Here is a 25,959-nt window from a genome sequence, read left to right as displayed (position 1 = left end):
ACCTTTTGAGCAACGGAGGCAGATTTCACATACATGGGGTTTTTTTCCTTGTTTTTTCTCCAGATAAGAACACTGCTCTGCATTTAAATTAGAAAGACCTGTAGCACCCATTACTCTTTTTAACCCTTACAGGGTCACTTCCCATCCTTGCAAAAGTAGCATTGCGGGTCTGATGTTGAGTTCTTTTCACAACAGAAAACAACATGCTGAATATGTGGCTTGCCTGGATCTCCAACTTCAGCATAAGCTAGGTGAAGAAGTGACACAACTGATATTGATTGCAGAGTTACACCTTGATTAAGGGTATTGTTATTATTACTGTTATTACTGTTATCACCAAATACATGCTGAAGTGATCACCAGGTCTGAAAGGTGTCAGAGAAATCAAGCTGATGGTAGTGTGGTTCCAGCATATTTATTTCTTCCTTTTATGTTTTTAGTTTTAATATTTCTGCAACTTTGACCAGTGCTGTCCCACGACACTGAAAGGAAAGAGCATTTAAATTACGAAGCTGTTTGAGAACTAAATTAGGCAACACAGGCCAGCTTCTAATGTAAATCAAGCTACTATAAAGAAGGATTAGGTCCAACTAGCTGGCTTCAGTGTGTTAAAATGATATCAGCTTCATCGTTATTCTTCCATGTATGTCCTAGTCTCTAGGTTAATTGACATTCTTATAAACATAAAACTGAAAATAGCTCTAGATGAGCTACTGAAATAGAATTTAGGGCATTTCCCCTCCTTGAATTTCAGCTACGTATGGCTTTCATTACTGCTTTAAAACAGTTCTTGCCCTTAATGGAACCAGGGCCCTCTGAGAAATTAGAAAACACTGTATCCTAGTGAAGGGGCAAGTCAGGAAGAGTTCAGCAGAAATTGCTCAGTCTCATTTCATAAGCAGATATAATTTACTGCTTTCAGTGTTAATAAAATGTGCCCCATTTTAACATTTGGAACTGAATATTTTTCTATTCTGTAATAAGCCAGAAGAAAATATGATTAATACATACAAGAATTGGTCTCTGAATGGGCTGAGGTGAGCAGACTGTATATATGTGGCACTCAAAATGACATAGCAGGTAACTTTTATTGTTCCCCATTTTGGGATACACAGGTAGATCCCAGAGGAAGAAGGGAATTAATTGGAAGTTAATTCCTTTTCTAACACAAAAAAGAGTGATTATTTAGGTCTTGCTCTTGAAGCATAAAACAAAAGTGACAGGACACAGTTGGCAACAAATGCAGCTCTGGCAAGAACCTGTAGTCTTCTTAGGTGACACACCCAACTGGTACATTTTTTCCAACTGATAATAAAAGACTCAACCCCAAAATATTTCTGATTAATACAAATCACTCATACACTTTTGATTCACAATAAACAAATTGACAGAAATGGAATTTATAGAGCTTCAAGATCAAATGGAAGGAATGACTTATGCAATGCACAACACAGGAACAGTACACTGAAGATCATGGGCTGCTGACTATTTGGCATTACAACATTTTGCAAAGACAAAGAAGCTAATGCCACAGCAATTTCAGGGAAAGAACCAAAAAAAAGTCTTATAAAATCACCTATTTTAGGAAGCATCTTCATGTGTCTCTGATTACTATGATACACAGGAAGAAAAAATACTTCTAAGAAATGCTATGGCCTCCTTCATGTAACAGGCAAATGGATAAACACCAACTTCTTACATTATTCTTACACATAATAAAAATTAATTAATTTTTATTGGCTTGATTCTTTGTACAATTACAGAACTTCAGTGCAAATCCATTAGTGGAAAATCCCTGGAAAATCCCCAGAAAATCAGCAGATCCCACAACATAATGACTTTATACTCCTGTCTCCTAACTCCTGTCAGCAATATTAAGGAAAGCGTTTTCCTTGAACAATTCACACTGCTATATGAAGCCGGCAAATGCAGTTTCTTGGGGTGATACACAGCAAATTACATCAGCTTTCTCTGAATTATCCCAGCAACTGTGTAAGGTTCCGATCAGCTCCAGAATATGAGGCTAAGAGGTGATTTGATTTTATCACATTCCTTTACCCGAGTCTTACTGCAAATCTGGCTTGAATGGAAGACAAAATTGATGCTACGGGGTTTACTTAATCTTGCTGTGTACCTCAGCACATATGCGAATCTTGAATAGCTATATCTCACCATTTCCATCTAAAGCATTCTGCGTTTTGGAGAAGAACAAAAAAATGGTGGGAGAAAAATGAAATAGGGGAAAAAATAAAGCAGGGACAGAAAGACAAAGATAAGAGAAAAATGTATGGAATATAAATTAAAGAGAGAAAACAACTCAGAGAGGAAGAGGGGGAACACTGTAAATTTAGGGAGAGCAAAACCAAAAAGCCAGATAAAGGAAGGAAAAGAGTAAGAATAAAGCAGAGAGAAAAACAAAGTAAAGAGCAGAGGGCATGGGCTGCCATTCCTGTGATTCAGTGCTTTTAATGCAATATAACAACAATGATACAAAGCACAGATGTTAATCTGATCAGCACAGCTATCCCAGCATATCCAAACATCACCCTGAGAGAGAAGGAGCAGGGAAGAGGAGGGAGGTGTGCAGAGGAGACCAAAGCTTGAGCTAGTGAGCTCGGCTGTCCCACTCCAGCAGCACAGAAAGCCACAGAAGAAAGGAGCATCAGTTGGAGATTGGGTTCACACTTATTAGCACAGTAAATGGAAAAGTTGCAGCACAGCTTAGTGCATTCACCATATCTAATGGCACAATCATCTGTGAAAACAGAAAAATGGTTGAGAGCTGCAGAATATTCCTCAGCCAATTATCCACAATTGCTGGGTACTTCCAAATAACTATTAGTGTGCCTGAGCAGATCACCCTCTCCACACACTGGCAAGAGGCTTTTGTTCACTTCAGAAGCTAGCCCTCCTCAGAGCCCTCTTGGCAGGGCACAAATACTAGCATTTTAAAAATTCAACACAAGTGGCGAAACATTGCCATCAGGCTCCTCTTCCTCATCCCATGTTCTTATTTTCCTTTATTCCAATTTTAACATAAGTTACACAGCTCCCTTTGCGCTTGCATGGGTGTTACCCTACATTTAGCAAGGGATGCCAAAGAGAAAGATCGCCAGCATCGTGCCCTGCCTGCCCACACTGGGACCACAGTGCACCTGATCTCCTTGGAGAGCAGGACCTTGGAGGCTGCTGCGCAGCCCCAATGGCAGTGACGGCGATGCAAAAGGGAGCTGCTCCCCTCTGCCAGCCTGATGGCAGCCCAAACATCCTCATGTGTTGAGAGGTAAAGCCTCAGAAGGGCAAAAGCTTCTGGATGGCTACACCTTGCTGTCTGGAAAGGCACCGGGGGACTGGAGAGCTGGAAAGGATAGCTAAATCGTACACACAGCCTACAATGGTACTGTGGACAAAAGTTAATTAAAGTTTGATTGGTCTCTTTGTAGCTCGAACAAGCTGATGCTGCTCAAACAAGATAGATGTCTGCGAGCTGTCACGTCAATCTTTAAAGCATGCAAAGTCCTGTAGGGCCATTTACAGGTACCCACAAGTGTAATCACAGAAAGCGAGCACATCCAGCAATGGCAGTGCTGAGATAAACACTCACACGCACCTGCCAGAGTGAGGGAGAAAGAAGAAAAAAGAAGTCCCTGCTACCAAGGCAACTGCTTACCAGCACCTGCCAGCTTAGGCCTAAATCCAGGCCTCGGTCAAACTGGTGCTCATAAACTCAGGGAATGACATGGAAACCGAATTAATTTCCTCGACCGAGGCTCTAGCAATTTGTTTAAAGGAAGCAGCGATAAAACCACAATGTTTATGGGGTAGGAGGGAAGGTTGTGGGGTCAACATTATTCTAGGCTAGATATCCATGCCTTAATCCTGCTTTCCACTACAACAGCTTTCAGGCCCTTAGAAAGAAAACATTTTTATAGGATTTACATTTACATGATGATTACAAATAACCATCTGTCTGCTTCCACTTTTTCAATCTGGTCCATGTCCCACGAGCCCCCAGCCTGTGGTCAGAGCAGCTAAGCTGGAAGGAAGAAGTGGATGCCTGTCAGGAGGCTTTGGGATAATTGCATTCTTCTCCCATCAGCGCTCGGCTCTCCACCTCCTCCCCCTGGCGCGCATGGCGAACATCTGAGATTACCGGGGATGGGAGGGAGGGAAAGACTATCTTTTTTGCCTTTTTCAATGAATGATAATGTCTTAAAACAGAGCTACATCTGTTGTGCTGACTAGAGGGTATAAAGAGATATTGAGTAAATACTAATGTGCTTCTGTAACTTGGGTCCTGGTAGTTTATCTTCCCCCTCCTATTCTGTTGTGTGCTTATCTCAGGATAATATTACCCTCACACAAAGATTTTACACAGCCAGATCGGTGGCAGGTTGGTCACCTGCCACATGCAGGTAGGTCTCCTCTGATCCAAGGCACTGCCCCACAGGCATTTTCCTAAACCCTCATCTCTGAACCACTGCTTTGGTGCTTCTCTCCTCTGATGCACACTGATATGCACAATCAACACGAATTACTACATCAAATAACTGCCCAGATGTCATGCAGTGGACAGATTAAAGGATTATTATACTTTAAGTAGCGTATGGTGCAGGAGGGTATTTTAGAACTTGGCTAATGTGTATGATCTACTGAAATGGTCCCGAGCGAGCCAGCACTACTTGCTGAAATGGGGTGACAGAAAAAAAAACAAGGGGTCACAGACAACCTTCCTTGTGAAGAACAGTAATACACTTCGTTTGAGGATGCTGCTGCCCTACCTCTTTGTTTCAGCAACTGCCTCTGTCACATTTTGCAAGGAAAATGTAAAAAAAAAAAATCACAATCTAGGCAATAGTCCTAGGCAAGACTCCCAGGGAGCTCCTGAGCTCCCTCTGCATGTGCACCGCCTACGAAAAGCTGCCATCTTTTTTAAAAAAAGATGATAAGGAACCATACATTTCTTTCCTCCTGTTCTTTTTCCCATCCTTTGCCTATCTCCTGATACAGATATTGCCTAGGAGACATGAATGCTAGCTAAGTTACCATGACTTAAAATGTTCAGGCTTTACTTTAAAATGAGGCCCCAAACTCACCAGATTCATTTTCAGAGGTGTTAGGATATTTTCAAAGAGTCCAGTAGCTTCAACAATGTTTGATTAATAGGGTCCCTAGAAATCAAAGTGAGGAAGAGAGCAGCAGGGAGATACTGCATCAAGAAACAAAAGAAGGACAATCTTCTTCCTTGCAGATTCAGCAACTTTCTTTGCCTTCCTCCTTTTTTCTCACTCACTATTTCATGTGCTTCTGAACTCAGTAACCTACTCAGTACTTATAGTTAGCTTGCTTTTTATTCTCAGGCCTCAGCAAAGACCAAAAGTAGAAAAAACCCTCCATTTTGACACATCCTCTAAAAATTCTAACAGCTCATGCATACAGATATAGATATTTACAGAATTTGGACTTTGTGATGAGCATTAATATCTAAACTTGAAAGTGGAGACCTTTGCTTCTAAACACAGAGTCTATTAAACCAGGTGAACAGTGAATTACAGTGTTAGAAATCAGGTACATGAACCAACACTGACAAGTAAGTAGACAGATTCCAAATGGAGTCAGTGGGAGATAGTTGTTTCTTTTTCTCTCCCCTAAATTTCAGTCTGAGGTGTACCCCAACTAGCTGATTGCACAAAGGTCAGGAAAGAAGAGAAGCTTTTTCCTTTCCTATTTACAGTACACACTGCAAGAGTCGGACTTTGAAATCTTTTTTCAACGGTTAACCCAATTAAGGGCACCGCCGACCTATTTTCCCTTTTACACAATTACACAGGTATACAAGTGATAGTTATTACAGACATTAACTTAGGATTTGTTTCTGATTTTTTAAAGGCTGCTATTTGTGCTGAATTAAGCATATGCAATACAGTCTGAATATACTTACTAAAAAATTGTACAATGTCCCTGCCTTTCTTGTGATTCACTGTGACTACTTGAATGCAATCTGACATCTCCATATTTTTTTCTGAAAGATTTTATTTGACTGCTAGATAGCATGAAGAGTGGAGATTTTTCTAATTTGGAACATAACATATTTATGTTTAAGCTTCCTGATTGAAACACAAAGTTCTATCACCTGTCTTCATTGCAATGAAGCCCCAATAACCTTCTCTCTTTTTTTAAACTCCCACCTCCTTCCACCAACAAATTCTGAATGCTGCAGTTAACAGTCAGCAATCTCATTACCCATCTGTTATAAATCTTCAAAAGCATCACTGTGTTTTGACAGTCAAGAAAGGCAAAGGCAAGCAATACGCATAACCAAGCATTCTTTATGAATGCAAATATCCTGAAGACCACATTTAAGTAATTTCAGAAATCTAAAGCTATACAACGTAATATGTTGAAAATTTTTCTCTAGGATACAGAGCAGATTTCTTTTTTCTTATTCTTAAAGCATAATCACTCTTGATGAATGCACTGCACAGATTGCTATTGCTAACAAGAGACAAGTTACCAAGAGTTTTGTTTCATTGAAGCTAAAAACCCTATTACTTTCTTAAAAGTTCAGAGACCATCTAGAAGAACTGATACCACAATTGCAGACAAAGAACTTTGAAAAATGTGCATGGTCTGTTGTAAGTCTTAAGATTTAACAAAGATCAGACATTTAGCAGTTTACTAGAATAGTTATTTAATGATCCTTTAAACGCAAGTCTGACGTTAGCCTTTACGTGCTCTTCAAATTTAATGGACTACATATTCAGAAAATCATGGGCAAGTAATTTATTTTTTCCCAACTAATGTGAATATCAGATGTGGAATCAAGCACAGCTTCATAAAACACCACAACCGAAGTACTGTACTTTCACTGTCACTTGTATGTCAGCATGTCTTCTTCGCAGCAAGAATATGGGACTAGTTTCACCAAAAGCACTAGAGGACTCTTCAAATAACATCGACGATGCTTCCTCCCCAGCAATGCAGTAGGGAGGATCATGTTTGGTAAAAGAGGCAATCTTCCAGAATCCCTTGTAGGCTACTGTCAGAAAAAGGATAGATTGGACCGGACAGACCTTTGCTCTCCTGCAGTACTGCTATTCTTACGTTCTAATAAGCAAAATTAGAAAAATAAAACAAACCCAAACCCAAAACCCCAAACCAAAAAACCAACCCAAACTTAAAGGAATTAGAAATATACCACTTTTCAAAAGCAATGGCATCCAAAAACCCTCAAATGTTACTGTCAGAGATATATGAATGAAATTCAGGTGGGAGCTTTTCATCAAGTGCTTCAGAAGAGCACACAGAAACTGCACTGTACATACAGAATATAGCACAGAGATTCCCCGGAAAGTACAGATTTAATTAGTAAGTTCAGAAACCACAGTATAATAGCATGCAGGTTTACTGTTGAGTACGAAAGTAGGGCTGCCAGGTACCTGCAGCACTATGCTCTACCTAATGAATGCTACCTAGAGTTTGACACAGCATTAAGCAATTGTATTTTTTCTGTTTCCAGACTGAAGTTGGTTCTCCTGCAACCACTTTAGCTGCTTCAGTCCCCTGGGCTTCCAGTTCAAGCCCAGCCAAAACACCTAAAATGTACATGTGCCCTGAGTAAAACAAAGGAATAAGAACAGACAAGAATCATGAAAATGAATACAAATGAATAAATATTTCTTGTATGAGAAATATAGAATGTTATATGCTTCATTTAACCAATTATAATATAGACTGCAATCTCTGAGCTCCACTGAAGTGTGAATAGCCTCTAATAAACTTCTTGTGTACACATGCACAACACATACACAACAGCTGGGACACTTTTCCATCTTGGCAGGGGGTCACTGTCACATTACTGCTATACTTCAGCCACATTAGGCAAAGCATCTAACAAAATAGGCTGTTGCCCAACACAGGAATTCTCTTCCCTCCATCCTCCCGACCCCCACGCCTAACCCTGGTCTGTATCAAGCTTCATCTGTTAATCAGAAACTAAACCTCATCTATTCATTTGTTTGTGAGCAGGATTTTTTTTTGTCAGGGCTTTTGTGTTGCTCCCTTCAGAAGTCAGGATTGAAAACGAGGCACTTGAGCAGATGTAGCAAGGCAAACATTTCTTGGTAAGCTTTCATAAGGCCATCGCAAGGGGACTGTGCAGCCACACTCATCCACAGCTGGTACACAGAACTAGTGGGAGCCGTCTGCTGCTTCTTGAATATCTCAATTCTCATCCTGCAAACTGTCTTTATGTCAATAGGCCATTTTGGGGTGCTTGCCAGATGCCGTTTAAACAGGCCTGCTCTATGGCCCTGGCTGGCCTCATGTCCTCTGTCCCATAAACGGCCAGGTCATGGCACACAGGCTCAGCAGTGGCATTTTCTGCTGGACCTGACCGCAGTGTGCCACCTTTGTTAACCTTCAAAAGGGCTCGACTGTTTTCACTTTTCTTAGAATTTGTCCCAGCAAATCAAGACTGGAAACTGGAAATGCATAAAACATGTTTGCATGGCTGCCACTGAGACACGCCCAGTCATTTGATACTAGTGGAAGATAAGAGCCATGTGAAGGAAGAACTGTGTATACAAGGAGTAGGACAGCAGAAGGCTGTAAGTCACCAGTATGTGTGCTCACCGCTCCAGCCATATTTGGCACCCCCTCTCCAAGAATTTACAACAAAACTCCACCCCCTAAAACTCCCCTACCACTTATGATTGCATATTATTTTAATTCAATATTATTTTAATACTCTACAATAAATTAAAAAAGCAAGGCTGTATGGTCCAAAGACATTGTTCACTAAAACTCCAAATCTACCATCTCTGAGAACAGTAAGAGCACTTTTTTCTTCCAGTGTTCAAGCATTGGGTTTTTCTGAAGTTTCATCATAGGATTCTTCCTTCATAAAAGGCTCCTTTCATCTTTAACAACTGATGAAAAATGTTAGATTATGTTTTTTCTGGATTATCTTGAACACTGCAAAATAATTTATCTGTCACTTACCATCTTATCATTCTGCATAATGAATTTTAAGTTTCCAGAGCTCTAAAGAACTGAAGGAGCAACGTGATATGTAGACCCTAAATTAAATGCTCTTAGGAGAGAGTCATTTGAGTTCCAGCAACATGCTACCAACTAGGAAATAATCCACAAACAACTAGATAAAACAGTAGTTTTCTATGGTCTAAACATGGAAAGGAAGCCCCAAACTTGTGATTTTATGCAAAACAAAGAAAAGACTAGTGTAATGTGCAGGAAATCTTTTGCGGTTTTGATCTACTCAAACAGCATAAAGAATTACTTCTATATAATATGAAATATAACTCTCCCACTTATTTTCAAAAGAGAAAAAGAATGTAAGAGTTCACATTGCCCTCATTATTATTCACTACATGGTGCAAGAGGGAAGAAAAAAATTAAAGAAGCAGGAGCAAAGACCAACCGTAATAGCCTGAAGCAACAATTTTGAAAGGGAAGCTTCAGCACCCAGAGGGAGACCAGAACCTGGGTGTCCAGCTCCACCCTCCAGTCACACTATGCTGTGCCTGAGACTCAAAATGACCTTCAGCTGAGACATTATACCAGCTCCCAGACATACTGTTGAAAATAAAGTAGCATAATGTTTTGAATTGCAGTAAAGGTGAAACAATCCTTTTTTTCTAACTAATACCACTTTCCCAAAGTGCTATGTCATGTTCAACAAATTTTGCATAATAGAAAAATGAACAGTACAAGAAAACTAGAAGAACAAAATAAATCCCCCACATCCCACACATCCTTCTAAACCCTTGGTGCTGAATATTCCTCTGGCAGTTCAGTACAAGAGAAAATCAGGGTAACTACGGATCTGCTGATGGCTTTAAAATAAGAGAAAACTGGCAAGCAGCAGTACTTAAAATAATTGTTTACCCCAGACTACAGAGAAGAAGCAATCTGAGATGGGCCTGTAAAACAGCCTTTAATGGGTGTGTTACTCAGTTAGCTAGAGCAGCCCTTCGGAGGAGGGGCTCACATTCCTTTTAAGTGTCTGAAAGACCTCTGCTAATCCCACAATTAGAATACAAAATCATTTTTTACAATCTTTCCTCTTCCTTTGGCTTTCTATACATAAAATACTAGTGTAACAAAGAATCTATTCCAGCTCAGGCACCTTTAACAACTAAATATTGAAATAGGTATTATTTTAAATAGGAACTTCCCAGCACATTTAAGTCATTCATTTTACTCCTTCACTCCTAGCATGGAGTTTAACTAGACACATAGTACCTGCATCTGTAGCTCCCACAATGTGTACATTTATATAGTTACTGTCATTCTTCAATTGCATTAGAAAACAAGAGACTTTCCTGACAAGATAAAGTACTCAAGCACCATATGATAGACAAAATATAATATTGAAATAGGCAGATTAGATTATTGGACTAGACAGGATTGGATGGAGGGAATTTTTAGCCTGCCACAGTATTCACCTGGGGTAGACTTTAGGCCAAGTAGTACAAACATTTTCTTCCATGCCAATTAGAAAAAAAGACTAAAAAGAAAAAAAAAAAAAACAACAAACAAACACCTGTTTGGAGGATTTTTAACCCAGATCACTCTAATGACCTTGTTCACAGCCCAGATCCATAAGCAACTGACAGAATGACAAGCTATTACAAGGGGAAGAAATAAGTGGCCAGGAGAGAATAGTACTACTTAAACCAGATTTTCCACCAAGGAAAATGTATTGTTAAACTACGCATTATACTTCCCTATATTTAGAATAAAGAATATATAAAATACAATAGCTCATATAACCCGTGCATGCTGTGGGATTTCTCTGAGACCAGGAGAACTGGAAACATTCTGTAGTTTGCTTGTGCAGCTTCAATTAAGGCAAATTGAATTAAACTCTCCCTTGAGGAGGACCTCTGTAGCTCTGCTCCTCCTTTTCTGAACAATTCCAGATGTAGGTGCGGAACATTCTCAGTTTCTCTCTGAAGACTTCTACATGCCTGGCTGTGCTGCCACATTCATACAAAGCGGTGAGCTTCTGGGGGAGAAAACACAGGGCACTAAACAATGCTCAGCCAATAGTTGGTACATGTTTGATTTTTACAATTTAATTTTGTTCACCGGGGCTTCCTTCCTTACTCAGCAACAGATGGATCAGCTGGAAACAACTCAGAAGGGATGGAAAAACTTCTGCTCCTGAACAAATGAAAGTTTAGTACAATGTGGCTCATAATCCCACATTCAGTGGCATTTTGCTGCTTCTTATCATACCCAGAATTTATTACCTATTTAATAGCTCTTCTTTGCACTTCCTTTTGAGCACCTATTCAATCGAAGGGACTAATTAGACTTCCTTTTCAAATGCCACCAGTACCCTGACTTCTGTTGCAAGGAATCATCCTTCCAGGGTAGGTCTTCAGGTTAACCTTAGCATTTTGAAGTTTAGCAATCAGAATTACCACTCTCAGGGCACACCTTTGGGTCTGGCACGTGCAGCAGTGATGGAATTCTGGCAGGTCTAATTGCTGACCACAGCTCATGACTTTCCTCTTTCAAACAGACACTTGCTAGAATGCTATTTCTGCCACAACAGCAGGGTACAGGAGATCAACTCCATTTTACTGACACTCATGAAAGCTTTTAAGTCCCAGAGGCTTCCCTCACACCATTAAAAGGCTGTGACATCAACAAAATACATATTGGGTTTTATTAAAATAGCAAATCACAGGGCTATCCTATGAACAAGAGAGCACTATACTAATTCAATGCAACTAATACTTCGCTTAAGATTTTAAAATTTGTTTCTTGTTCTTTTCTAACCAGAAATCTCAAGGCACTGAGCTACAACCCTCCATACTTTTTCAAACGGTTACACAGAAATGCCAACATTGGCAGATGCAAGGCAGTAAACCCAATGTGTAACTGAACTTACTGAGCATGAGCAGTTTAACTCTGCATTGTGCACAGCCTGAATGAACATCTGAAGGTACATCTGAATGTACAGTGCAGCCAGCGCAGAGCTATTGCGTGGGAATTTACCTGCAATTTCTGTGCATCCAGAAGCCTAGACTGCAGACATTCAGCAGATCACTGTTAGAGTGGGCATGTCAGTAGAGCTGGCAGTTTGGATTCAACTCTCTACCAGTCCTTTTTAAAATAAAAAATCCAAGACATTTATTCATAACCTGCCTTCAGATCCTACTGGCAACAGTAAATCCATTAAACTTTGCTTTCACTGTTCGTGATGTTTATAAAAATTGTAGGTGGAATTACAAACCACTAATACAAAGCTTGGTATTTCTTCTCCTCAGATGTAATAATGAGCTGGATAAGAACAAAGTTGACCCAGGGATTTCAATACAGAAACTTTCATTGGAAACCTGAGCAGTAGTGTGCAAACCCATGTTTTTTACGTCAATACAATAATGGCATTTCTATACCTATTAATAAGTATAGAACTACTGCTGGATCCTTGGTTGATGGGACATCATAAAATGAATTCTATTTCTTCTCAAACTAAATAATTAACTCTTAATGAACCCTTCCCTTTTCCCAGTAAATTCAATTTTGTCTAATCCTTGGGTTTATGGTAATGTTGAGCTCATTAAAATGTTACTTAAAACTCATTAAAATGCACACTGAGAGGTAACAGCTTCATTACAGTAATATGTTGTAAAAGAAAAAAGAATGCTTTATTATAATTTAATCGTTTCCAAAACTGAATACATTTGCATAGTGATGAGGTTCACAGGATATTTTCAGTAGTACTCAATAATTAAGCAGTTCAGTAATTAAAAATGCATTTTCTAAAAATAATTTTATGTTCTTGCTTACTCCCTGTTGTTTTTTTCAATTGGGAGAAGCGTTCACGTTGATACAGTTTACAGAACGGAGCAATAGTCATACCTGCATTGACATTAAAAGATGTAGCAGTCTAAGCCCTTGGCAAATTTCTGTTTCAAAATAGTAAAGTTAAAATTGCTACCAATATATTTTACAAATCAGACTTTCTAACAAAGTCACATAATATCCCTCCAATCATTTTTTCAACACCAGGGACAACCAGGAATATTATGCAAGTGTCTTTCAAGTGCAAAGCCTTACTATCATTTTCATCATTTATTCTTACTATACGCTTGCACATGATAAAATACCTGAGCAGAGGTCAGCTGAGACCTAGACGTGGCTTCAGAGGATGTCAGAGTAACTATGAATCTGCCCTAACTCATGTTCTGGGGCAGAAGCCCTCAAACCGGGGTACTGATTATACAGCAGTGTTGTAGCTTCACCCTTGCTTTTCTGCTTTTCTTTCTTGATAGGGACTGCCCTAGCTCTAAAGCAAAAGCACTTCCCTTGCACAGTCCTGCTAACTGCATGTCATCTTCTTGCTTTTCACTGGCAGCACAAGGTTGAGAGTACCAATAATAAAATTCTGGCTAAGTATGTGCATGAGGAGTAGGATTTGTCTGCATTATAATGGTGGATATTATTATGGTTAGGTATGTGATTAATAGATTTATACTTAACATATAAGCCTGATCACATCTATTTTAACAATTTCTATTGGAATAAATTGCTGTGCTGGTTCAGAGAAATTCAATATGAAAGTTAAAGGCCCAGGCTTGTTTTCAATATCTCTCCTCACAGTAGCAAGTAAAAATGTATTAACAAAACAGCCAAAAGCTAGAGATAAAAGTTACATCTTCTCAGTAACCTCAGCACTAAGAGTGTCTAGTGTCCATTACTTGCCATATGACATCAGTGTGGAAGATATTTTGCTAAATTTCATTTTAACTGCCAAAGAAGGGTTACTAGAAAAACTGACATAACTTGCCAGGGTATGCAATCTAGATTCTTAGATGGGAAAAATATAACTTTGAAGCCTTGAGTTATTCAAGGAACTGTCTAATGTAATACCATTTAAGATTCCTTGAAGTATTAATTTAATACCAGTCACTGCTCTTTTCTATGGCTTTCAAATATTATTTACACTTCTATAAAATAGATATTTTTTTTTAAACATACATGGATCAGAACGTATCCAATATGGATTTTTCCAACTTGTTGTGAAACTTGACTAGCATGCCAAAGAGACATTTAAACTTAAATACGGATGCAGCAGGTTAGACATCTCAGTGTAAGGGGAACAACAGAGAAAAGTTGTCTGTGCTCTTTCAACCTCTATGCCATTAGTAGGGAGTAACAGTCTAGAACAAAAATAATCTAAAGAAAAAGAGTCAAGTACTAACCAGATTTAACATTTTCAGCAGCTGTTGAGTGAATCAACAATTGTTGCCTCCCCAAACAAGCAAAAAAAAAATCCATTTATATGTAATAGGACAGGATTCTTGTGGTACCAGGCTGGTACAAAATGAAATCAAATTATCTGGTTTACCATAGTTTACCTGGGTGAGTCTGGACAATTAACTGATCTCAATTCCCAGATGTAAATGCATAATCAGACTTACTTTGCTCACTTTTTTAATAATTTTAATCTCCTCTATGTACTTTGTATAGTTCCTCTCACAGTGGTCTAGATGACAATTGTATAATGCGTATCTTAACAAAACTTATAAAAATAAATCCAGGACAGTTACTCAGTGAGACATCAGCCTGTAGGCCGAAATTGTTGTTTAATGCAGTAAGTCAGGTCATATTTCTATTTGTTTTTGATACTCCTTTAACAAATCAAACCCTTCTGATGGAGATGCACATTGCTGTTTCTACACTAATTTACATGTCATGTTCTCAGCTATTTCAAAAGAAAACAAATAATGTGTCTTTTTAGCCAAGTAAACAATCTCTCGTTTTATCTGTATTGCACACACTAGCAGATAAGTTAAGTCATTTCTCTCAAACACTCAGCAAGATGGCTGGAAATAAATAATCCTGAAAACAAGTAACTGGCATAAATATATTAATGCTGAAAACCCTCTCCATTATATTTCCTTGTATTTACAAAGTAAAATCAAATGAGATACCATAAATATAAAATAGATGGTACACTGAGGGGAAAAAAAATAATTACCTATTATATTTACTAGTTTTTCCCTACATAAGCACTGTGTAAATTGAAGAACCAGCAACACAGGTTGTAAAAACAGTTAAAAGATGTACTAAAGTCTCAGTTTTCAGTTGCTATATATGGGAGGGGTGACTAGTCTATTAAATCCAATGTTTAGCAGAAACATGTAAGCACAACTGATATTAGTGCAAGACTTGTGAAACCATGGCTGTGCATATCCAAACCTCAAAAGCAGAAACTCTTCTATTATGTTAATTTTATGAACACATAAGCAAACAAAATACCATAATACCATAATAATTTTAAAAAGAGAAACACAGAGAAATAGTGCTTTCTTGCTGCCTGAGTAATTTAGTTTACCGCATCCCCCTGCTGCTGTGGGGAGAGAGAAGCCATAGCGAGACGAGACACGCTCACCAGCAGGACAGGATGGGAGCTTTAATGCAAGTGATATGCTGCTGTGAACTGAAAATGCTTGAAGAATTTAAACTAACCATTTCAGATTATTTTTTAATTTGTAGCAAAATATCTGTCAGATACAAGTGGTGTTTTGAACTCTCTTGTAGTATGATACGATGGTAATTTCAAAATGCATCAAATCTTTTCCTGTTAAAACACTATATAATGCATTCTTACTTAAAGCCTCCCTGCTCAGGTTATACTACATAGTGCTGTTTCCAAATGGACGATGGCCTTTAGCCTAATGAATTTATTTCTCAAAAGGACACTGGAATACCTTTGCGGGTCATATAAGGAAAATGAAAGACTTGAATAGGGATTTTGGGGTTCTGTTTTCATTTTTACACCATGTCAAGATTCAAGACACTTGAGTGATACAACCTCCATGCCAGGGAAGAACATTTGTTCAAAAATGTTGGAAGTTGTTCCATTGCCTGATTGGAATTAATCTCAGTCATAGCAATGGTTCCTAAAGTGGAAACGCATGTCCTGACTCAGTTTAAGACACAGGCTTTCACTGTCTTTACTCAAAGCAAAACCTTGGAAAAGGAAAGCTGAACTGTATGCTCCCACATCCCATTGGAAAATCTATAAAATAATAACAAAAAAAATCACACACAGCAGAAAGAAAAGGAAACAAAAAAAAAAAACCAAAAAAGAAAAAGCAGAACAGCAGAAAGAATCACAAACTGGATCTCTTGCTGTGAAAAACAAAACTATTTTTACATTTCTCTTTTCCTAATATTTCTGTGCGATAGTTGTAAAAAGAGGTTCATTGGTGAGCAACAACATTTGCCCTCAGATTTTCTTTCAAAACACATGCAAACATATGAACTGTGCTTTGAATTTTTTAATTGTTACAGCTTATATATACCTTATTCTATATTTTACCTTTCTTTTACTAAACACCTATTCTTACACCTTAGGAGTTAACTGCCAGTGGTATTTAGCATTGCCACTGAAAACACGTATGCTTAAGGCCACACCACAGCTTCAATGGTGTACTACTCCCTAGCAATATACTGTTTCACAGCTGCTAGAAGCTTTTATATAAACACAGAGACAATTACATCAAATTCTACTTAATTCTTTAAATATCTTTATATTCCTGAACTTTTATAAACTCTCAAGTTTCCCAAGCTGCGTAGTACTAAAAATTCCTATAAAAGGGAGAGTGTCTTCAACTCAGCCCAAACCATGACAAGAGGGGCTGTCCAGGATCAGAGTATGCTCTGAAAAATGACTGCCCAAGACTTCCTTTCAGTTATGAAGCACTAATCTGATTTCTGTTGTCTTTACTGTCTGTCCAGATTTCTTTTGTTGAGATTTAGAGTTATGCTTCTTTCAGACTTTGTAAAATGGCATATCTGTCAGAGATTTGTTTTAGGAATAGGGAAGGGAAGGAAAGGAACGAATGCCAGACAAAGGAGGAAGCTAGTCTGGGTATTTTTGCCATTTCTTATTTAAAATACTAAAAATCACCTGTTCAAGCTCCCCATCCTCCACCCCCTAATGAGAGTTGTTAGTAAAAAGAAGCAGTCCAGCCCACCCCCTGACGTCTTTAATTGACTTCAGAGCGAGTGTTATCAAAAGCTACTCAAGCAGTGCTAATGGTGCCTGCAGATTGCTCACACATGGCATGGCTGGCATTCCTTGGACCTTAAAAGGGCTAATAGGAGAGTGTAATCTCCACTCAGCATGGGAGCAAAGACCACGAGTGATCTGGAAAACAACAAGTAATTAGAAGGTATTCTTCCCCAGATGGAAGGGAGATGGAAAATGAAGATAAAGCTGGTACCCAACCATGGAGTCTCCTAACTTGCTATTAGAGAAGTTCTAGCACAACAGAGCCATATTTCAAAGAGTATCACATTCAATAATTAAAGGAATAAGCCTGTCACCTAGAAATGTGGGCTTCTAATGTTTATCTGTGATTGAATACTTCACAGAGAGATATACAATGGGGGTTATGGAGGGAGGTAACTTTTAAGATTCTTTTTCTATCAGCATTTCTCCAATAACTTCAGTATGACACCTGATCGTCATCACATTTTTTACTAACTCATTAGCAATGGTAAACTGAACTTTGGAAATCTAAAATGTTTTTGTACTTCAGACTCTGAAACACTTCACAAAAACTGAACAATCCTCACTGACTCCTAGGAAGAAAGAAGAAATCTGTAAGTGTTGCTTCACTCCTCCCTAAAATGAAATGGTTCAAACTGTGTTTAAAGGCATGCAGATATACTACTTGAGAGTCTAGAATAAGAAATGCAATGATACTAATACCTGTTGCAATGGGAAATTTGATCGTTGGTGTAAAAAACTCCTGCATAATTTGAAGCCTCACAGGGAAATACAGACCAAGTTGGCAGAGGCCCATGCAGTTACCATGTGGAAGGGAGTGATGCAGCCATGAAGATGCTGTAGCATCATGCGACACAAAGCCTGCAAGTAGCCCTGAGGAGTGCTACAAAGCAGCTGGGCTACATGTCCCCGGTCCTTTCCTGCTCTGGTAAATTCCACCCTTCCTACCATACTGTACTTATAGCAACAATGCATAAGTGGTAACAGAATTAGGGGGGCAGGATGAGTGCTTGTGGTCCCTGCACAATGCAGCGGTGCTGATCAGAGGCAGTATCTTGATTGCAGAGAAATATCTTTACATTAATTTTCACTAAGGAAAGTGACAGGCATATTTTTAGCCCATAGGTATTCCTACAATATGTTTAATAATGAAAATATTTTTAAAAATGACGTTTAAGAAATATTTTCAAGAAAGATTAGGAAAAACAGAAAAACAGCTATGATTTCAACTTGATCTCCCCACTGTGAAGGTAGTGATTCATGAGTGTTAAAGAGTGCATCTAAATAAAAAGGCAGGAGAGGTGCTGTCACAGATATCTATCTATACATTTAGAAAAAGAAAAAAAAGCAACATAGTGTTAACCTTTAAGAAAAAGGAACTAAAGACGTTGTGGGCATGATGTCTCCATTTAGCTGTAGAGTAGCTGATAGCATACGATCAAGATCAGAACAATGAAGCATTTATATAATCCAAACTGATAAAACTGGACCTCCCTGAATGCAAAATACTGCCTCTGCCTTATTTGAATTCTTGGACATTTTTAATGAAAGAGGGAGAATGGGGGGAGATTTGGTAGATATAATTTACTTGGTTTGACAAAAGCCTTTGATAAGATCCTTGACAAGAAACTATTAAGGAAAATAAATAACCATAGGGTAAAAGGTAAATTCTTGTTGTGGATTAAAAATTAGCTAAGTGATAGGAAACAAAGAGTGGTAATTAATGGCTGCTTCTCCAAGTAGAGAGAAGTTAAGAGTCGGGTACCTCAGGGATCTGAAGCAGGACAGGTGTTCAATACATGTATTAATGGGTTCAAAGCTGAAGTACACTGAAAGGAAAATCAGTGAACAACACAAATCTATTTTCCAAAGGATAAATATGGCTGGGATATGCCACAAGGGTCCATTCAAATTGGGATACTGATACTGAAACAGCAGGCAACATTTTATTTTATGTAAGGGTGAAGGTATATATATTTGGGAGGATTACTGAAGGTCATCTTTGTGTTCCAAATAGTTCTGGAATTACAGTCTCACTGGAGATAAAGGGGTGAAAAAGTCAGAAAAGATAAAAGCAATGAGGTTCCAGAAATACAGCAATATGACTTGCAGTAATTTAGATTATTTCTGAAGTCCAAAATAGTATTTTACAATTGACACCCAAACTTTCAATTGTTTTTTGTTCAAATACTTGTGCATTGTCTCAGCCTAATCACTATACCAAAATAAGCAGAACTTTTCACAGCATTTTATTTTCAGTAAATACAGTTCAACCAGCTGTGTTCGTCCTTTCCTCTAGCAGTGCCACAAGTACCATACAATTATCAATATCTGTTAGAAGTGCTTTTCACATTTGTTTCCAAAAACATGTACTTCTGCCTCCTGCCTTGAATTCAAATATAAAAAGAATAAAGCACAGGACAAACAAAGAATCTGTCATATACCAGCAGCAATTACAGGGCAAAGGTACAGAGATGCATTGAAAACTAAAAATTAACACATCCCAATGTATTTACGTTAGCCTAATCTAGCTGGCCCAGTCAACTATACAGTCAAGATGAACAGCATGAGTTTTAGCACTCAGCAGCAACTCTGGAGTATTTGCCAGGAGTCCTGGGAGAGTTTACATCATGTTGCTACCATAAACTAAAGCCTCTGTCATGCAGACATACCCAAAGAGGACAGCTGGACTCAGGCTGATTGTTTAAAAATGAGTGTAGACAGTTAATGAAGTTACAGTACCAAATGCACAGAACACATTCAACTAGCAATGTTAATAACTTGTTTGATTAACACTTCAATTTTATGGCTACTTGGAGTGATGATCAATGCTTAAACTGATCAGATTTTTATCTACCCTTCTCCCAGAATACCTTACTGTCTCCACATTAAGTCATGAAAAAAATGGTACTACTATTCTTTAAACCATAATATATGAATAATTTCTCCACTGCACCTCTTTACAGTCATACAAGTAACCTTGACAGTACACCTACCCATTCAGTAATCTTAAAATAAGAGATCGGAAAGAATGAGAAGGGGGTGGAGTTAGGTCAGGTGTACTGATCAGATATGGTAACGCATGATGGAAAGAAAACTGCTTGCCTAAAGGGCCCAAAGAAGTCACCTAAAAAAAGCAGAGCTCTTCCTGAAGCAAGACTGCCAATGACTTCCAGCTGCCTCCTTCAAGATGGAGCGCTGAAGTAAGACTCAGTTTAAACCATACGCAAAAAAAGAATTTCTTTTTAGTCCTTTCCCAAATTCCCCTCCAGAAATTAAATGCCCAGTTATGTATGTTTCAATGAAAATGAAAATTCTGCAATTCTCCATCCATTTAGGTTACCCTAAATTCCTCTGGTATTCCTCTGGTAGCAGAGTGCTCATTATACACTTTGCCTTCCCGTTGCCCCATTTGCATGTATGCCTGATGAAATAACTCCATGCTTCCACCTGAATTGCAGTCTAACCCTACAACTCTTCCTCCTTCTATAAAATCTGTGTACCCCTAACTCCAGAAAAGTGGGTCCCAGCCTCACCCTACCATCAGCTTGCATCCTAGGCCAGTACCTGCTTGCCTGTAGCAAACAAATGGGGTTTCCCCGGGAGGTCCAACTGTGGCTGCGCTCTTGCAGTGCTATGTCATGTCATCTCCCTTGCTGCTGCCTAGGCAGGAGGGTGGACATGCTGAAGAAGAGGCAGCCACAGGGCAGAGATCCAGGTTTGGGCTTACCTGATTCTTGTACTGCATCCCCAAGGGCTTGGAGTGGATGTTATATTGTTCATGCAGATACCACAAAGAAGTAAGAAAGCAGAAGGAAACTAGAGAGAGAATGATGTGAGAAGAGAAGCAAAGGAGACAAAGATAGACTCCTCAACAGGGCATGTTCTTCAACCTTTTTTGAAAAGGCTGATTTAATGAGCAAGTGGCAATGTGAAAGTAGAGAAAAACAATCCTGTTTTTGTCTAGGTTCACATCTAAACACTGTCTGAATAGTATTTGCAGCAGTGGGGTGATCTGGTCACATGAGAATGAAGTACCAGCATGTATGTTTTTACAGAATATTTTTAATTAGCTTAACACATTACCTTCTTAGTATTTTTTTTTCTTTATGTTTTAAAAAGTATTACAATGAAATATTTTAATACCATTTTTTCCTGTGTGATTTAGCAAATGCTGTTTTCCTAGTTACCAATGGAGCTTGAAATTAATGTTTTTTTCTTTCTACTATTTAACTCTTTCAATCAAATGAATGGCTCTGTAGATATTATTTGTTAATTATATATTCTTCGTGGTCACTTTAAAGAAACAAAGAATTGAGTTGTTTGTTTTCTTTCAGTAGAAATATATAAAAGAGTAACGCACTTCATTTTAACTCAGTATTTAGAAACCAATAACCTGTATCTGTCATGGAAAAATGACAAGTGTTCAATACTAAGCCCTTGCCATTTGGTGTCTTATTCTTATTTCACACAGGCATTTGACCATAGACTACAGCCTGTCTCTTGTACTAAGTGAGAAATTTATTCTTTCTCCATATTTAATATAAGCATTCAAATATCATAATATCCACTTTGTGCTTGAAGAAACCTCCAGGGAAAAGAGGAATAACAGTAAATGAAAGGATAAAAAGATGTTGCAGATTTTTGGGGTAGAAAAGAGGTGTTTTGACACTTGCCAAAACTTGAAATAAAGAGAAAAAAACCCCCTCAGCTTTGCCTTACATCATCATTTAGATTTTTTTATCTACCTGTTATGACCCATTTAATTAAACAATCTGCTGGAAACAAATAGTTTTTTGTATGATAAGCCAGTATTGTGAAATTCACTGTGAGAGGCATTCAGTCTCTAGTTTTGAGAAGTCATAACCAGTAGTTTGTTAAAAAAAAAACACAAAAAACCAAAAAACTGATTAATTTTAGCATTTCCTTCCAAGCATCTTGCCATTACTTGAAAGATTTGAAGCCTGTCCAAACAGGTAGTCTCAGATGCTTTGTATTAAGCAGCTGAGTCAGCAATTGCCATGCTCACAAAATATGACAGTACAATTGATTACTGCTTTTTTTTTCTGTCTTCCAGATAACTGTTTTCCTTTGAAGTCAGAGGCCAAGAGATAAAACATCTGTTATCCTCCAAAGCACTCTTTCTAACCAGGGTTGTCTCCCTATGGCCAAGGAAACGGTGTAATTACTATTTTGCTCCTAATAATTATAAAATTGTTAAATAGATGCTGTAAGTACAGTAAAGCTTTTTAGCACGTACAGATATGAGGAAGTATATTGGATTTATTCACTTTTGTGCTTATTTTGCGGGAATAAACAGCAGTGCTGATCTAAAACCTAGCTGTGTTCAACCAGCCAAACATATACTGATGTACGTGTTGATGCTTATCATTGGAAGGTGCCGTCCAGCTAACAAAGATAATGTACAGTAGACTAACAACACTTTATTTACCTGAAAAGGGACAAAATTATCCTCTTACTAAAGTGAAATACAATAATATTGTGCTGAAATCAGAGGAGCAACCCTTTGTAAAATGGATACAAGTGCAAAGGAAAACGCGGCACAGGAGCTTTGTGTGTGTACTTTCTTCTGTTAGTAGTACTACAGTACAACTCAGAGAGGAATGTTCTGCATATTAGGCCACATGTGACATGAAGTTCTGTTGTTCATGGAAAAAATGTGTAATCTCCATTGCATAAGAGAAGTTGAAAACCTGTCTTCTCTAGTCCTCAGTGCACCCAGAAAGAGAACATTAGAGACACAAAGCAAATGCGAAGGAAAAAAAAAAAATTACTGATTGACTGAACATGTCCAGAGAAAAATTAAAAATTTATTCTTTGCCAACTGCCACCCCACTGAGGGATTTGAGATGCTTGAGTTTTCTCCATCTGTATAAAAGATGCTCCCCTGCCCCCATATCACAACTCCTGATACAGAGCCCGTAGGTGTATGTGCATCTTATATTCAGACCTGCCAGCCTCTTGAAAGAAACTTGAAAAAGTTACCTATCAAATAAAAATGGATTTTCTTGCTTTTGTTTTCTTTCCTTCTTTCTCACTTTTTCTCAGCGTTCAGTTGTCCCTACAGATCCTAGGTAGGGTGAAAGCACTGTGTAAACTGCCACCGTGCTCCCTTCATTTCATCACTTCACCTTCTAACTTGGAAATAGCTAGCTGGATCTGGAGACACATAATCGGGGCAAGAAACACTCTGCTAGGGAATGTTCAACTACCCAGTTTGACAGCTATTAGATTCCCTTGTGATTTAGGCAACAGAAGAGCAAGACAATGCAGGAACAGAAAATGATCAAAGGTGGGAGTGAGGAAGGTGAGAGCTGAAAGAAGAGTAGGTAAGTCCGGTAGCTAAGCAAGTGCACGGTCCATATGTTAGACTGACTCTTTTTAAATAGCAAGGCTGTGTTTGTAGAAGGGGCAAATGACTTCTGAATTATTTGATGTGGGATAAAAGGCGTATCAAATGTACATCAGAACCTCAACCACTGCTAGGCCAGAGACCAGCCTTCTTATCCAGAAAAATTACAATACCTATAACTAAAGGCATTATCTTGCTAACAAGAGAGCTATATCATCATTCTTTTTTTCCTCTAAGTAGTACATTTCCTACTATTACAGTGATTTCAGTTTATTTACAGGATCTTAAGTTTGTGCTTTTTGAGTGTACTCACTAGCATACATCAGTAGACCTAAATTTACCATGTATAGATCTTTATCTACCCTGGAATATTCATAAAGACTTGAAACTAAAAAAAAAAAAGTTTGGAAACACTTATTGTAAGATCCTTTCAATAGTGAAGAAATGCATTTCATCCAGTTATGTTTTCCTAAAGTTCATCAGTATTTTTCACCTTTCAAGCACCTAAATCTTTTGCAAGATTATTATTTTTCCCCTACTCATTCCTTCCCAGTTCTTTAATATATATGTTAAACATCACTGGAACTAGTATGCAACTCAAGGCAATTAATTTTTAATCTTGTCATTGTGATGAAAAATAATTCCTTATTTCTAATCTTAGGTTTGGTTCTTTTTCATAGTTTGTACTCCAGGACACTATTTTGTCTTTTACCCCAAGACTATATGTATATTTTAAAAGCTTACCACAAAATGGTTTTTAAATTTTGCCCTGCCACTCAATAGTAGATTAGAGAGGCAGGGGTCTCCTCAAGACAAGTCATGATTATCTGTCATTTACACATACTTGCTTGGGCATTATGTTATCTTTCGGTTACTATTTAATTTACTGTGTTAGTACCGAGTTAAAGACCACTGATCCCCAAGATTGTTCCAATAACAATATTACTGACAGTCACAGTATCTCACATTTTGTTCTAAACACAATACCAGTTGTCCTAAAATGCTGCTCGGCCTGCCAGAACATACCCCAGATATCCTGGGGTACGGCAGCATTTCAGAGAGGTTGTCTGCTTTCCAAGTTTTGAAACTCAGCCCTTTTTTTTTTCCTTAACTCTCACCTTAATATCCCTCTTGTAACTTGCACCTGAAATCCATTCCTGGACGTAAACTAGAGGTGCTGGCACATATATACGGTGAATCATTCAGAAACTATAATCACATCATAATTGGAAAGCTGTTATCTCCTAATAACTTTAATGAGAGTCATACTAGTCAACTTCCACCTAATATTTAAGTAATACAGGTACTAAACAGATAAGAGTTTAATCCATATCTGAATCAGTAACGTATCCAACGTGGCAGGCATAGAATAACCACTGTTTTTGCTTTATTTTCACTACTATAGGGGGAAAAAATTGGCATATAAAATAGTTTCCACTGAAAATAAGCTCTTTAATTTAAAGTACTCCTTTGAGACTTGCTGTTTAAACTATCTATTGCGCATCCACAAGGAAGAGTTGAAAAGGGAAATCTCGAATTGCAGCAAATTGCTAGCTAGACAATAGCACTTTGGCAGACAAGCCCCTCCAGAATTTGTGTTGCTCTAAGACATGCACAGATTTAGCAGACACTGTAGCAGCTATCATTGCAAAGCAGTCTTTTATAGCGTGACATTAAAGGAGAACAAACCCAAAAGAGCATAAGAAAGCTTAACAAAAATATTGGAAATATTGAAAAAGGAGTTATTTTCTTCAATTGGAAAATCAAAAAAACCCAACTCTACCAGCAAAAACATCCAAGAAAATTAAATTTGATGGTTTCAAAAAACACTGATCAGAGGAGAAACAAGAAGGTAGAGCAGTTATAGCAGTCTTTATGTAAGGAAGGAGGGGGAAAGAGTAATTTTATGAAAATCACTGCATATATAAGATGATAAGGGATGAGAAGCATCTAGGGTTTGGGGTCTTTTTTAATGTTATTTTCAATTTCAAGGTAAATTGCAATGTTTTCTCTGTTAAAATATATGCAGTTTAAATACAAGAAGGAAAAGTCTTCCTGGTCTTCCGATGAAAATAATTTATTTCATTTATGGCTGTTTAAGCTTATGTTATGAGAAACACTGCCCCTAACTTCAACAGGTACTAAGTGCCTTTCTTTTTTAGAATTAGAAGTTTATGGTCTAAGTCATCCTCATCTTGACCACTGAAGGCGGAGATTCAGCCACTGTAATAGTTAACACCAATTGTTAGCAGGTGATGATACGCCTCCTTCATTCTGAAGTGTGAAGAAATTCATAACACATAGGCATAGATTAAACATTTAAACTTTTAACTTTTTAAACATTAAACTTTTTTCCTTTCATCTTTGGCCTATGAACTTCATACACATACACACATTCAGGGGTGGCAGCTGAATGAACAACCAGAGTGCGGCGTCATACCAGCAACGTGGGGCAGAAGTGCTCCCTTGCCCCACCACATCCTGCACTGTGTCAGCAAGAGTGCAGCCACCGGGTCGAAGG

The 25,959-nt window shown here is 38.2% G+C and overlaps 1 protein-coding gene across 1 annotated transcript in view; it reads right to left on the bottom strand.

The window, feature by feature from the left end:
- ROBO2 (roundabout guidance receptor 2) overlaps nucleotides 1-25,959 on the bottom strand; it is a 438,049-nt gene that overhangs the window by 121,873 nt on the left and 290,217 nt on the right. The gene's annotated exons all lie outside the window — the stretch shown is intronic.

Source organism: Buteo buteo, chromosome 8 (assembly GCF_964188355.1).
Source record: "Buteo buteo chromosome 8, bButBut1.hap1.1, whole genome shotgun sequence".
Classification (NCBI taxonomy): domain Eukaryota; kingdom Metazoa; phylum Chordata; class Aves; order Accipitriformes; family Accipitridae; genus Buteo; species Buteo buteo.
This window is presented reverse-complemented; position numbering and strand designations above follow the sequence as displayed.